Below are 13,363 nucleotides of genomic sequence, written 5' to 3' on the forward strand. Positions count from 1 at the left end.
GCGCCGCTGGGGTGTCTGGTGCTTCCAAACGAAGAGAGGGAAAAGTCTCCGGAGCTGTGGCAGAGGGACTCGAGCTCCTTCAGACTCAGAACTCCTTGGGTTGTTGCTCCAGCACGTGCGTGGGTCTGTGCTTGCTGTGGTCCCACGTGAGCCCTGGTGTGAGGGCCTGATTCTCAGTCGCTTTCCACAGAGGTGATATAACACCAGTTTGCTGTCTGAAAGAGTTACTCCCGCTGCTCCAGAGGAATGCTAAGTGGCTTCCTTCTACCTTTTCAATTAACCTCAATAAGTCCTGCGTGCTCCAGGTGATAGTGCATGCTGCAATGTGGGGCCAGATCCTATTACTTTTTCTCAAGAAGTAGTCTTTTAAGTGCTCCCTTCTTTCTTACAATATAAAGTTCAGCTCAGCAATAGTAAAGATCCCTAACTGACAGAATGCAATTCATCTGCCTGTATTAGACAGCCCCCGAGTATAAATCTGTATCCTTCCACGTTATGGAACAGAAGTGACTGACAGGAGCTGAGGAAAGGGCCCATGGCCTAGAAAATTACAAAACAAGAACTAGATATGGAGTAATTGATAGGAGCCAGGTGTAAAAGATATAGGAACATGCTGTTAATTCAATCCACCAGGTCTGTCCTCTGAGGGTGAGGAGTGCTCACATCCCAGGTTGGCTAAGATGAGCCCACCCCAAGCTGGTATTGTGGTATATTCAGGTATGTGGTATATTTTAGGAGCAACACCACAGGTAATCTGCTCATATAGAAAACAAAAAAAGCTAGAATTCTCTAAGAGACCTAGGATTAATGTCTCATCCACTAATATCTAGAAATTTAGCCCATTAATTAGGAGCATGGTAGTTCTGAGTTTCCTCTGGAGTGAATATGGAAAACTAGAATTTCCATGGAAAACGAGCACTTCTATGGGGCTGCATCTCTGCCCTACAATCTGATTCACCCTCTACAACCCTGTCTATTTTTTCCCCATTGTCCATAGAATTATGGAAGAATTATGGAAGAACTTGGGGAAGCTCCTCCTAATTGTTGCATCCTGACAGAGTGAAAATTTTTAGACATAACAGAAGAGGTAAAAGATTCTAATTACTTCTTACATGGAATCTGATATGTCCATAAAGAGGATTTTATTATAAGATGTGTTATTCAAGGACTCACTGAGCCAGGAGGTCTCTTCTTGTCATGTTGATGGTTCCGTTTTGTCGAGGAAAGATTGGATTTGTGGTCGGAATTGCAATATTTCAATCATTGTCAAAACTATACAAAGTACTGTAAGCATACTGGATCGTTATGGTAAAAACTCTAAAGAGCTCATAGTTTAGAAATAGTCAGGCTCAAGGAGACAGCTTGTCCTTAAACTGAACCAGGCACTTCCTCAGTGAAGAGAGAAATTTATTCTCATGCAAAAGTGTCTGCAGCACAGAACCGGAGATTTAATTTTACATGCAGTACAGCAAAGAACACAAATAAAAGATGTCTGTTAGAAAGCAGTCCATTATGTTGATACGCTATCTGTACACATTCATCTTCTTCTTTATTCATCATCATTTGTGAAGAAGTATTATTGCTTGCCATCCAGTAGTGCTCATCTCATATTTATCCACAATATTAAGCAGATGTCTGTGAGTGTAATTAAAGAGATAAAAAAAAGCATTATTCTTTATTGATAAAAGATGCAGAATGAGAGAGACAAAATTATTTTTTTCAGTTTGTGAGCTGGTATTTCTTGACATTTACATGTAAGAATAAAGGGTCAGATAATATATCTTCAAAACATACAAATTTAATTCTTTCAATATTAAAGATATAGAAGGGAATTTGTTCTTCCTGCTTTTCAAAGAGAAAAAAAGTTGTGAATTTTGTCTGATGTCAAAAGGTGTTTTAAATTTTAAAATTTTCAAAAAGTGACTTTCAGTTGTGCAAGCTTGTTTGTAAATGTTTCCTTTAAATTACTCTTGTCATTATGAGACGCTTGTTTAGTTCACCTCTCACCATAGTCCCCCAGTGCATGATTTTGTGTGATCTCAAAGTACCAGCAGAGGAGGTCTTTGGTTTAAGACGTTCAAGGCCTCTTCAGAGGCAGATTGGTAAAAAGTTAGACATGTGAAAGACACAACAAATATAATTTAGGGTCCCACATCAAAGAAGGATCTTTATGAGATATCTACCCCTGTCACTTTGCTGTCTTCACAGTGTGCCCAGGTCATAGTCTGCATCTTCAGGAATACTGGTCTTCCACTTCTGGTGCCTCAAAATTTCCTGTTACTGTAAGTGTGGATCTTGGGGATCTCTATTTGTCCTATTCTCTGTGGGAAGCAGGATCTCCCTAGCTCAGGGAAATCTCTTTTTATTTCATCTCCCCTCGAGGATCACAACCTCCACCTGCACCATGAATTTGCCCAGCTGAGGCAACTTATTAGAGAAAGAAAGGAAAGCCAGAGGATGAGGAAGGGAGAAAAGTTTATCTTAAAAGCATCTTTTTTTTTTTCTCCTCTGGTGATTCCAACGGTGGAGTGCTTGAGCAGAAGGCAATGTTTCAGAGAGGGCATGTAGATATTCTGGAAATTAGAAGGCAAGAATTATTTCTGTCATGCTGTCCAGGCGTTTCACTACAAGCCTCAAAGTCTGTTCTGAGCAGAGGTGCAGAGGGGACCAGGCAGAACAATGGACGACTGCTGCTGGATTAGCACTTACACTGCTTGAGAGGTATTTGTCCCATATTGCCCCTGAGACCGGCCGGTTTGCAGCTGTGACACCCTGTGGAGTGCTGGCAGCCAGCAGCCAGGTATTGTGGATCGTGCTTCCATTAGCCACGAGGTATTATTTTGGGAATATCTGTAGGATTTGATTCATTTCTCTGCAGAAGACTGTAATTCAATCCTATTATTATGATCATTCATATTACAGTAAGGCCTGAAGGTCTCAGCCAAGATCACAACTGAAAACTTTTACAGCGAGAGGCAGTGCCAACGCTCTCAGAAGATGCTGCTTCAGTAACAGTTTCACTGCTGTGCTCACAGTAAGTGCTGTTTCACATTTATGTGCAAGCTTGGAGACTTGAGTTCCACATTTAGAAGTTGCTCACAGCAGTGGTTCAGGCTTGTACCGGTGCCACCTCCAGCTCCTAATAATTTTTTAATATTTTTAGTATTTTGGAGCCAGAAGGGAGTCATTCTATCACCTAGTCTGACCTCCCGCATCTTGCACACTCAGACCATAAAATTCACCCTGTTATCCTCTGTTGACTATCTGAAGAATATCTTCTAGAAATGCCTCTGTCCTTCAGCTGAGGGACAGTTTTCCCCCTCCCCTGGAAATTTGCTTCAGTGGTTAAGCAGCCTCACTTTTCCAAGTTTGTTCCTTATTATTGAGAGGAATTGGTGTGGAAAACCTTCTACCACTGGTTCCTCTGAAGCTTTCCTGTACTGGGTACTTGTTTGCTAGCTAGCATTTTCAGATTCAACTGCAAGTCACTTCACAGTTTCCTTTTTGTTGGACTGAATAGATAACAGAAGAAAAAGATAACACTGTATCTTGTTTTATTAACTCCCGGTGATCATTTTCTACCCTCACTGCAGCTGGCATTACTTCTAGTTCAAGTCAGTGACCTGAGACCTAATGTTCTGATTTTTTTATACTTGTCTAAACTGGAAGCATTCCAACTCGTGCCCCAAATTATTGCTATTAATACTGGATGCTAAGATAGCTCCTAATTTGTGAGCATTTTCTTTCCAAGAGAAGCCACTCATAAACTGCATCATCTGAGCTAAGTGTGGACTTTCGTCTTTCCATTTTTTTCAGCATGATTTGAAGAGTTTCTGAGACTTGGTGAAAGCTTCCAGCCAAAAATCATCAAAATGAGTAGTGATTGGTTGTTTCCATCACCTTGACATTGTCTCTTGGAAGAAGATAACTCTGTTCTTCAGGGAGTAAGGTAAGACAGTAACAGTTACACTTGAAGTGGTCAGCTGTGGGTGTAGAAGGAAAGAATATAAAAGATCATTCTTCACATGCCCTTTCAGTTCCCACAGTTAGTGGCATGCTGATTTTCTGCAATGGAGATTGGACTGTCACATTTAATCATCCTGGTTGGCCTCCTATATACATTTGCCCATTTTGAACCCAGTGGTGTCCGGCAGTGGAGGAGGTTCCACAATTTAAGTATATGGAAAGCATGACAGTTCCTTTGTTGAGGTTTAAACCTGTCACCTCAAAATATGCTGTGCCTCGTCATTCTTGTTCTTTGATGAACTATGTACAGTTTTTTGCTCTTCACTTTCTTTGCAGTTTTCATATTTGTAGAGTCTTCTGCTCAGCCTGGCAGGTGTTAAATTTCTGAACAGATGAGACATATCTACTTAGGGCTTTTCACACCCAAGAAATTTAAATCTAACCTCTTAGTTGGACCGAAGCAGAAGTCCTAAGGTCATGTAGAACACCAGAGTCCAGAGACAGGACATCCAGGGACAGTCTGGGTCCAGAAGGTGAGCATACAAGGGGATGCCTAGTTTCAAGGCTGGGGCTAGTATGATTTTCAGTCTGACTGAATGGCAGCCCTACTTTGGTAGGTCGCATTTGTTCTAGTTGGTTTCACACCTCAGTTTTTCCTGTCCAATTTATTCTGCAGATGCACATTGCACCCACCAACAATCTGCAGTGTTGCCTCTTAAAATGTATCTCCAGTCATTACACAACCACCTACATAACTGAAAGGCTTTTATTGGCATCTGATGCGATTTCTTTGTCAAAGACAAACAATTTGTTTTACATTTGGAAGGGGAATGCTGGATTTTAAGTGTAGTGATCATAGATGCAGCTGCCACCACCTTATGTTCCATTTCAAATGATTAATAATATTTGTCACTTCCGATGTGTCATTGTGCTCTATTGCTGTACAGCATGCTCTAAATGATGGCACTCTCTTTTGGATTGGCCTGATTAATGATGGATGAATCTGTTTCATTTTATTGTAAGCCTCTCTTAACTGAATGGCTTAGGTTAAAAGAGAACAACCTCCACCAAATGTTATGAATTATGCCGTCATTTAAAACATGTTTTCTTCCTCTTGTTGCTAACAATTTAGTGACAATACCTGAAGAATTGAACTTAATTACTTCTAATCAAGCCCTGCTACTCCAGATGTAAATATTCACTCATTTTTTTCCTTCAATTTTATGATTTCATTTTTTACCCTGTGATGAAAGTGTCCCTCTGTCATTACAGTGCTTTATGTTCTACAACAGATCATTTCAACAGGGCAAATGCCCATCTTATTCCTCTTGAAAATTGCTCAAAAACATTACAAAACCCTGTAACGATTTATCTTGTTTCCTATTCATCCGTTTGAAGAGTTAGTTTGACGCAATTTCTGCAGCATCAGCTTATAACAATAAGATGGGTATTTTGGCTATACATAGCTCCATTGTTATGCGACCTGAAGCTTTGTTTTCACATCAGTTGCTTGTCCTGTTCCTTGTCAGTCTTGTTTAATTAGCTTGTATGGTCCTGTATGGCAAGGACTTTCTAATGTTTGTTGTTTGTTAGTGCTTATCACAAGGGTACCTCTATCTTAGGTATTGTAATGCGCAGCATAAATAATATAAATAGTTTAACAAGAAAATCTTCACAGTTTCCTCTCTTTCCTAATTAGTATTACCCTGGTATTCCCTGTAGTTAGCACTGGCAAACATATGCTAATGATAATCACTTACAAAAAGTAATAGCAGAAGTTTAAGAGTTGACTGCCGAAATCAGTTACAGACTTGAAGAACAGTTTTTATGCATTAAAATCTGTCCAAATATGGTGCTCTAGTAAGAAGCACGACTTCTGACTAGAAGTGTTTCTCTAGGGGTCATATATGCCACAACCTATACAGGAATTTGAGGGAGGCTTTGTTGTCTCATCCTTCAGAGGGTTGCCAAGATAACAAGAAATATAAACAGCAGGACCACAGATCTTTATGCCGAGTCAGAATTGGTTTCATCTAGAAACATTTTGTCTTCTGAGACTTCAGTTAAGACTTTCTTTGCTCAGTCATTCAAACCTTAAGCAGATCCAAGTTTTCTGGTATTGAAAACAGACACAAGATATTCTCATGATGCTAAAGATTTTGTCTTTGAAACTATCTCACTGTCCCTCCTGTCTGCAAGAAAAGAAATGGCATTTTTAACCCTTCTTAATTGAAGCAGTTAATACAGTCACCTAAATTAAAGACTTCCTTCCTTGAGTTCCTATGCATTTAATGTAAATAGTGAACAGTAAGAGTTAATCTAGTACAAATTAGCTATTGCTTGCCTGGAATATACAAAAACTACAAACTCTTCAACTGGGCTGCTCTGGGCAGCATAAATCATATTTAGAGAATTTTCTCATACACTCCTGAACTTTGAGAGTTTTCTACTTGATAAAAATAATAATGAAAAGGTTTATTTTTAGGGAAAGGAAATCCTTGCTTGGGTCACATATTTTTTTCCAGAGTTTTGGATGACAACAATTATTGCAGTCTAGCAATCCTTTCTTTATGGCTGTCTGTCTGTCTTTTAGTGTCTAAAGGCACTGCCCAAGACCACTGTGTATTCCACTTTTATTGCTGTAAATACTCAAGAAAAGTAAATATTTTCTTTAGGTAAACATACAAGCCCAAACCCTGGGGCATGCCTAAATCTCTCAGATGTGAATGACTTTATATTTGTACTAGCCTGAGAGGAAGGGAAGTCTTCTCACTATGATAAACACAATTTAAATAATATAAAAAAATGTATAATAAGAAAAAAATTTAAAAAGAGAAGTGGACTAAACAGAATAAAGATTAAAAGAGTTAGGGTAAACTAGAGCTGGCTTCTCAATAATCAGTTCTATTTTATCCATTCTACCATTCCTCCTTGGATCTTCTTATACGGCACATATCTGTTGACTTCTAGGGGCTGAAGAAAGCAAAACAAATCAAAAATGTTTTTGCATTCTCTGTGAAATCAACAGGTATGACTGACGGTGCCCATGAACCAGCTCTGCCTAGTCAGAAAGTATCATTTTAATATGGTAATCTCAGAGTACATAAACAGTATGTTGACTCATGATGTGTTACTCAAATATTATAACGTGTTGTTATACTTTATATTTGTGAAAAACTTCCTTCCTGGAGCTCAGCTGGGCTCAGGATATTTCACATTCACCTCAGAAACAGCCTACAGACTTTCTGGTGAGCTCATTTTTAGCCAGGTCTGACTCACTGAAGTTTGTTCACCAAGAGGCAAATGAAATTAATGATGGTAGAAATTTCCTTTAATCAAATTTGCTTGACCTTTAAACTCCATAGGAAACCTTGGCTTAAGGAAACCAGATGCATTTCACAGAATTAAGCTATTTTTGTTTTCCTCCCACATAAAATGAACAAATTACGCACTGCATTTCTCAGTCTAGACTGCTTTTATTTTGGAGAACAAGGGATGAAGAAATATAAAATCTTCATGAATGTGAGGGAAAGTACACAGTGATTCACTGTAACAATTTGCAGAACAACATAAAAATAGTGGTTGAGTCACAGCTGACCTTTATGAAAACGTAGATCCTCATCTACATTTAAAAGGGTGCAATATACTAAAACCAGAACAACACAGGCTTTATTATGTTACCCAAGTCTTGCATCAGAATTAAGGTAGTAGAAGGTCTTTTATTTTGTAGGGTGCCAAACTGAATTGATCTATTGCCATTCTTTTTTTTTTTCTTTCTTCTTTTTCCCCTCAAACTCATATTCCCTTGGATAGGTGACTTCATTTTTATGCAGGTGCTTTGGGGTAGCCGCTTCAGCCCGGATCTAAATCCAGCAGAACTCCAGTATCAGATCTGAAGAAATGGAGTCGACATAGGTTTTTTACCTGTATTTTTGCTCCCAAGGAACTGGGACTGTTTAGCCTGGAGAAAAGGAGGCTGAGGGGAGACCTTATCGCTCTCTACAACTACCTGAAAGGAGGGTGTAGAGAGGTGGGGGTTGCTGTCTTCTCCCACGTAACAGGAGATAGGACAAGAGGAAATGGCCTCAAGTTGTGCCAGGGGAGGCTTAGGTTGGATATTAGGAAAACTTTTTACACTGAAAGGGTTATTAAGTGTTGGAACAGGCTGCCCAGAGAAGTGGTTGAGTTGCCATCCCTGGAGATATTTAAAAGACAGGTAGAGTAGTGCTTAATGATATGGTTTAGTGGTGTTTTTTGTCAGTGTTAGGTTGATGGTTGAACCAGATGATCTGAAAGGTCCCTTCCAAACTAGGCGATTCTATGATTCTATGAGACCTGGAAATCCTCAGCTCTTGCTGGAAAGGAAAGTCTAATCTTCTAATATGATCCAATTCCAGCAGATCAAGAATGTGAACCCAGGTCTTCCGTACCTTGGGAAAGCATCATCAACTGAAACCGTACAAATGATATCCACATCTCCACGGCATTTAGGATGGGGAACAAGATGCTCTGAGCAGGAGAATAAAAAAAAACAAGTAGAGGACTGACTTTTTCTGTTGTGCTCCAGAGCAAAGAGTGACATTCCTTTGGGGATGGTTAGCTGGAATGAATGACTCCTTGCAGCACCATGAAGAGCTGCACAGAGGCACTCACTTGATTCTAGAAACCACATGGCTATCTCACCACTGCAAGAATTCCAGCTGACGCAGCCAGATCATCTGAAATTGGAGTAGAGGACGTTAGCTCTGACAAACCCGAGGTGTGATGTGCAGGTCTTTAAGAGCTAAGTCATAAGATAGATAGGAAAAACAAGAAGTTCCTCTCAGTCAAGAATCAGACAACTGTCTCCATGCTTGTAGGTGAATTTAAAGAAATTTGAGTGATGCAGCCTTTCCAGAGATACCCTTGTTCTTCCTGAAATTGATCTTCCTTTAGCACATGAGACAAATGAAGCCTTTGTCCACTTTCTGGCTGACTCTTAATTAACCACTTTGCATTGGAAGCAGTTTGTGAAGTTAGCTGTTAGTAAGTCTCAGAGAATAATTTGAACAACCAATTAAAAAAAATCCATAAAGACATGTTGTATGGCAAATTAAAAATGTTGTAATGAAGAACAATAACACAGCACTAATGGCGGTGACTACACTACTTCTCTGCATTATCCTGTCACTGGAGACAATTACTGGTCTACCAAAATTACAGTAAAAAGATCAAATTAAGCAATAGTTGTACCAGTTAGGGTACATGAACAACTCATTTGGTCACTCTGAAGGGGAGTGTTATGTAGTAGATCAAAGATATCAGACCAACAAGGCATGAAAGTGTTTGCTATAATTTTTGCTCTTATTGCAAGGCTTCTAAGTACAATTATGAGATGTCATCAATGAATTCCTATGTAAAAGAGTATTTATGCTAGTTACAGGACAATGCTCTTTTTTGTTCAGCATTGGGAATTCTGCTTGCATTGTTTCCTGCACTGGAGACATTCAGAAATGTGTCAGTGCTTCCAAGCATGTAATATCATTTTCACATGGACATGACCTTTCATTGTCAAAACTGCCTTTGAGTGTTGAGGCACATATGCACACATCATTTATTTATTTATTTTAATATTTTAACACTTCATTTTTTTAATTTTTTTTTTTTTAATAATACTTATAATTTCAGAAGAATAGCTAAATTCGGGATTAGGAGAATTCTTTGGTGCTTGAAGACCTAAGGAATGATGGTTCTGCTACAATATGTCTTGAGTGCAAGTGGTCTTGTAATACACTACATAAATGAGAACTCTAGTATCTTGAGATGGAGTGTCCTTGAGATCCAACTGTCAAAGTTAGGATCCACTTGAAAAATTTCATGGATATAATTTTTTGGCAATGCTTAAACTGGAGCACTTTTGCAATAAGAAACCTGTAAGTAACTGTTACTTTAACAAGGAGTTTCCAACTTGCTTTGGAGTGAGTTGCATCTCACCTTACTCTATCTGTGTAAAAAGTAGGTCTTGAAGCTAAGCTGCTCTTCTAGACTGATAAAAGAGAAACCATACTGATATAGGTGCCTCAAACCAGTAGAACAAATTTTGTATTGGAAGCTACCTCTCCCATAGAGTTCAAGATGACATCTTTAGTGGCAGAACAGACTGACAGTAAGCCATGGAGGCACAATTACAGACGCTCAGGTGAGAAAACCTTATTCTTCCCAAATCAGCTAGTGCTAATTTCCAACACAGAGAGAACTAGATAAGATTGTCTTCTATGCGCTCCATTTAGATCGCCCTCTTTTTTGATGAGGGAGCGTTACTGACTGCCTTCGATGGGCACAACAGGTTGCAGGCAGGCAGCTGACTATCAGAGAAATTATGCTGTTCATGTTCTAGCTGGATGGTGGCTACTAATTGGATGCTAGCGCAAATTACATCTTGACTGCCTGCAGCTGTGAATTTGCAATGCTGCATACTTTATATGCCCATTCAATCATATTCACTCAGATTCCTGTCCAATTTTTAACATTCACAAAAATCCAAGCACCAAGATTCCAAGAGTGAATGTGGGTGGCCTAAGTTCCCACATCACTGTCCCATGATACATTTGCTTATAAAAAACACTCCTAAAATCAGCTTTCAGAGGATATATATAATCTCACCTGTTTTAGGAACCTATTTCAGAATAGCTTGTGTATGTAACAGCTGCTCAGACTTTGTTCTCCATTAATAATGGATCTCTCCTTGGTTTTAAAAAATAGAAATATAAACTCTTTTTAACAAGTTATCAAATCCTGTTGTCCTTTACACTGTGCATTTATTTAATATAGTTATGCCACATGATACAAATTATAACTTGGTCTTCTTTCTCTATGTTAACATAAATCTGAATTTCCCCACTGGGTGTAATCATGCATGAGGATTTAGATGCACCAAGAGAACAAAGGCTAATAAAACACCACTCTATAGATGGAATATCTCATGTCTTTTATCTAATTTTCTTCCTTGTTCTTCCTCTGACTTCAGTGTTAGATGAGTTGGACCATTAGTTATTTTTATTATGCTGACAAATGCAGAGTGAAGTAGCGACACAAATTGGCATTGATTGAAGCATAAAACCCCTGCAAAGATGGAGACTTTACTTAGATAATGGCTAAAGCAGAGAAGAACATTGTCTATTGCTCTCCACGAAGACCAGGACATAGAGGACAGTTATCCTGCCTGCTCTACTAGGGCAGCAGAATTGATTTCACTCCAGTCTTCAACTCCAAGCCTGGCTAAATCTCTCAAGACTTGGTATATGTGTTATTTTCTTTTTCTTTTCTTTTTCTCCTTAATGATTGAAATGGGAAAAGGTCACTGTCACCTTTAATCACGCCAATGCTTTTGTTCTTTCAAGCCTGTGCTTCTAAGGGCTTGCTCATTCTCAAAAGCCATTCTCAAAAGGCTAGTGGTGAGGAATCTCAAAGATTCTCTGTTTTCATGCTTTCTAACGTTAATTCCCCAAATGTTACCAGTCACTGGTCTCCTTCATATTCACTGCTAGTCAAAGTACAGCTGCTGTTTCCGGTGCATTAAGAACTGGATTTTAAAGTCTGCAACCTTCCACTCTGCACAGAAGCTAAATTTGCGAAGAGTGAAAATGTCTCAGATACAGGGTTTATTGGTGCTGCACAAAAGCCACCACACATACTCCAGATGATGATTTCCATCTAAATCATGGCTTTGTGACACAAGTGGAATAGCTTGATCTGGCAAGTCACTTCCAGTTTTTAGGATGGCACTTTCCAAAGGCCTTGGAAACTCTCACTCTGTGCATGTGTGGCATTCTGGACTCCATTTCTCATTGCATACATTAATTTCATGCCCACAAAGGCAGATTTCAGAGCTGAGTATCACTTTCTATTGTCTCAGAATGATGATGAGTTTAGAAAACAGCCGGAGGTCTTGGGAGGACTTTCTGGAAAAGTAGCCACTTTACAGGATGGTCTGATGTTATTCAGCAGGAGAAAGTGAGTATTGGAAAATTCATGATTGCTTGTGTTCTTTTTATGAGCCAATGATCTACAGAAGTTTTTGTGTATGTGGTTATACAGCTTATAAGCATGGGCTTATATATGGCTGCCCATTCCCACCACTTGCAATCAGAGATGGTCCCCCAGGCGCTGCATGGACATGACCCCAAGTGCCTTGACCTCAGTGATGGATTTTCGCCTCAGGACAGCCCTGTGAAGAAGGACAAGATGAACCTCTTTATATTTAAATGGTTTTCACAGGGTCACAAAGCTATTAAATGTAGACGGGGAAGGGCGGGAGGGGTCTAGAATCTGGTCATCCTTTGTGTGACAGAAATCCACAGCAAATTCTGACTCCTCACTTGTCTCTTTGTCAGGGGACATGCCTGTGTGCCCTCCAGTTTCTTCTCCTCCAAAGCATAGTTTCAACTGCAACCTTCCCTCTTCCATATTGGAGTTTGGGTCTCTGTGGGCTCTGCAGGTCCCTTGAGCAGTTCCTTCAGCCCTTGGAAATAAGAGTGGCAGCTGCACTGACACATGTACAGCTCAGACCATGCAGCAAAACCAACAGTTTGATTAAGAAGGTCTGGCCTCAGGACTCAGCAGTGTTTTGGCAAGAAGCTGGGAGAGAAAAGATGGTCATCCAACTAATTATCACACAGATATGCTCCAGTATAGCTGACCGGCCAGGCACAGGAAAACAAACCTCCTTATGGCACCAGTTCCTCAGTTAAAGCCCTTAAAATCCACTTGCAATGTCTGCCTCTCCCTTCCCCTTTTCTCTCTTTCCTCTGACTTTCTGCTTATTTCTCTCTCACTAGTAGTAAGTGCAACTTGTGCAAATAGCCAAGGAGCCCATGCCCTCTCACTTTTCTCCCTGTGATTCATTATTATTAATAACTGGGATATTTTTGGCTTTCGCTCATCAGTCAGCTTGTACCAAATAAGCAGCCTGCCTTTCAGCATTGCCAATCAAGCCTTTCGTTCTGCTTATCAGAGCAGAATGCCTCGTCCTGTTAGCAGCTCCTCTGCCGTCCTGCTGCTGCCCTTACCCTTACCTAAAGCATACATTTGGACTTGAACGTATGCATGTGTGCCTATATGGAGAGGGACAACAAATACAGGAGCAGCTCACATTTTTGAGAGCCTCCTCTTTTGGAGACAGCAACAAAGACTGCTGTGACTGCAGCACGGAGAGTAATAAACACGCTCCATATGGTGCCTGCCTTTTGACAGAGCACTCCTTGGCTTGGGGAGTCCTGGGACTGCTGTGGCAATTTTCAGTGTGCTTTACAGTGGGTTTGTTTTCATTTCAAGTTTGAAAATCTATGCAGCTCAGAGGGGGCGGAGGGTGGCTGTTAAAATGACATAAATAGTGGTACCAAACCAGATGGGAAAAGCA

This window comes from Calidris pugnax, unplaced genomic scaffold (genome assembly GCF_001431845.1).
Source record: "Calidris pugnax isolate Ruff unplaced genomic scaffold, ASM143184v1 scaffold14, whole genome shotgun sequence".
NCBI lineage: Eukaryota > Metazoa > Chordata > Aves > Charadriiformes > Scolopacidae > Calidris > Calidris pugnax.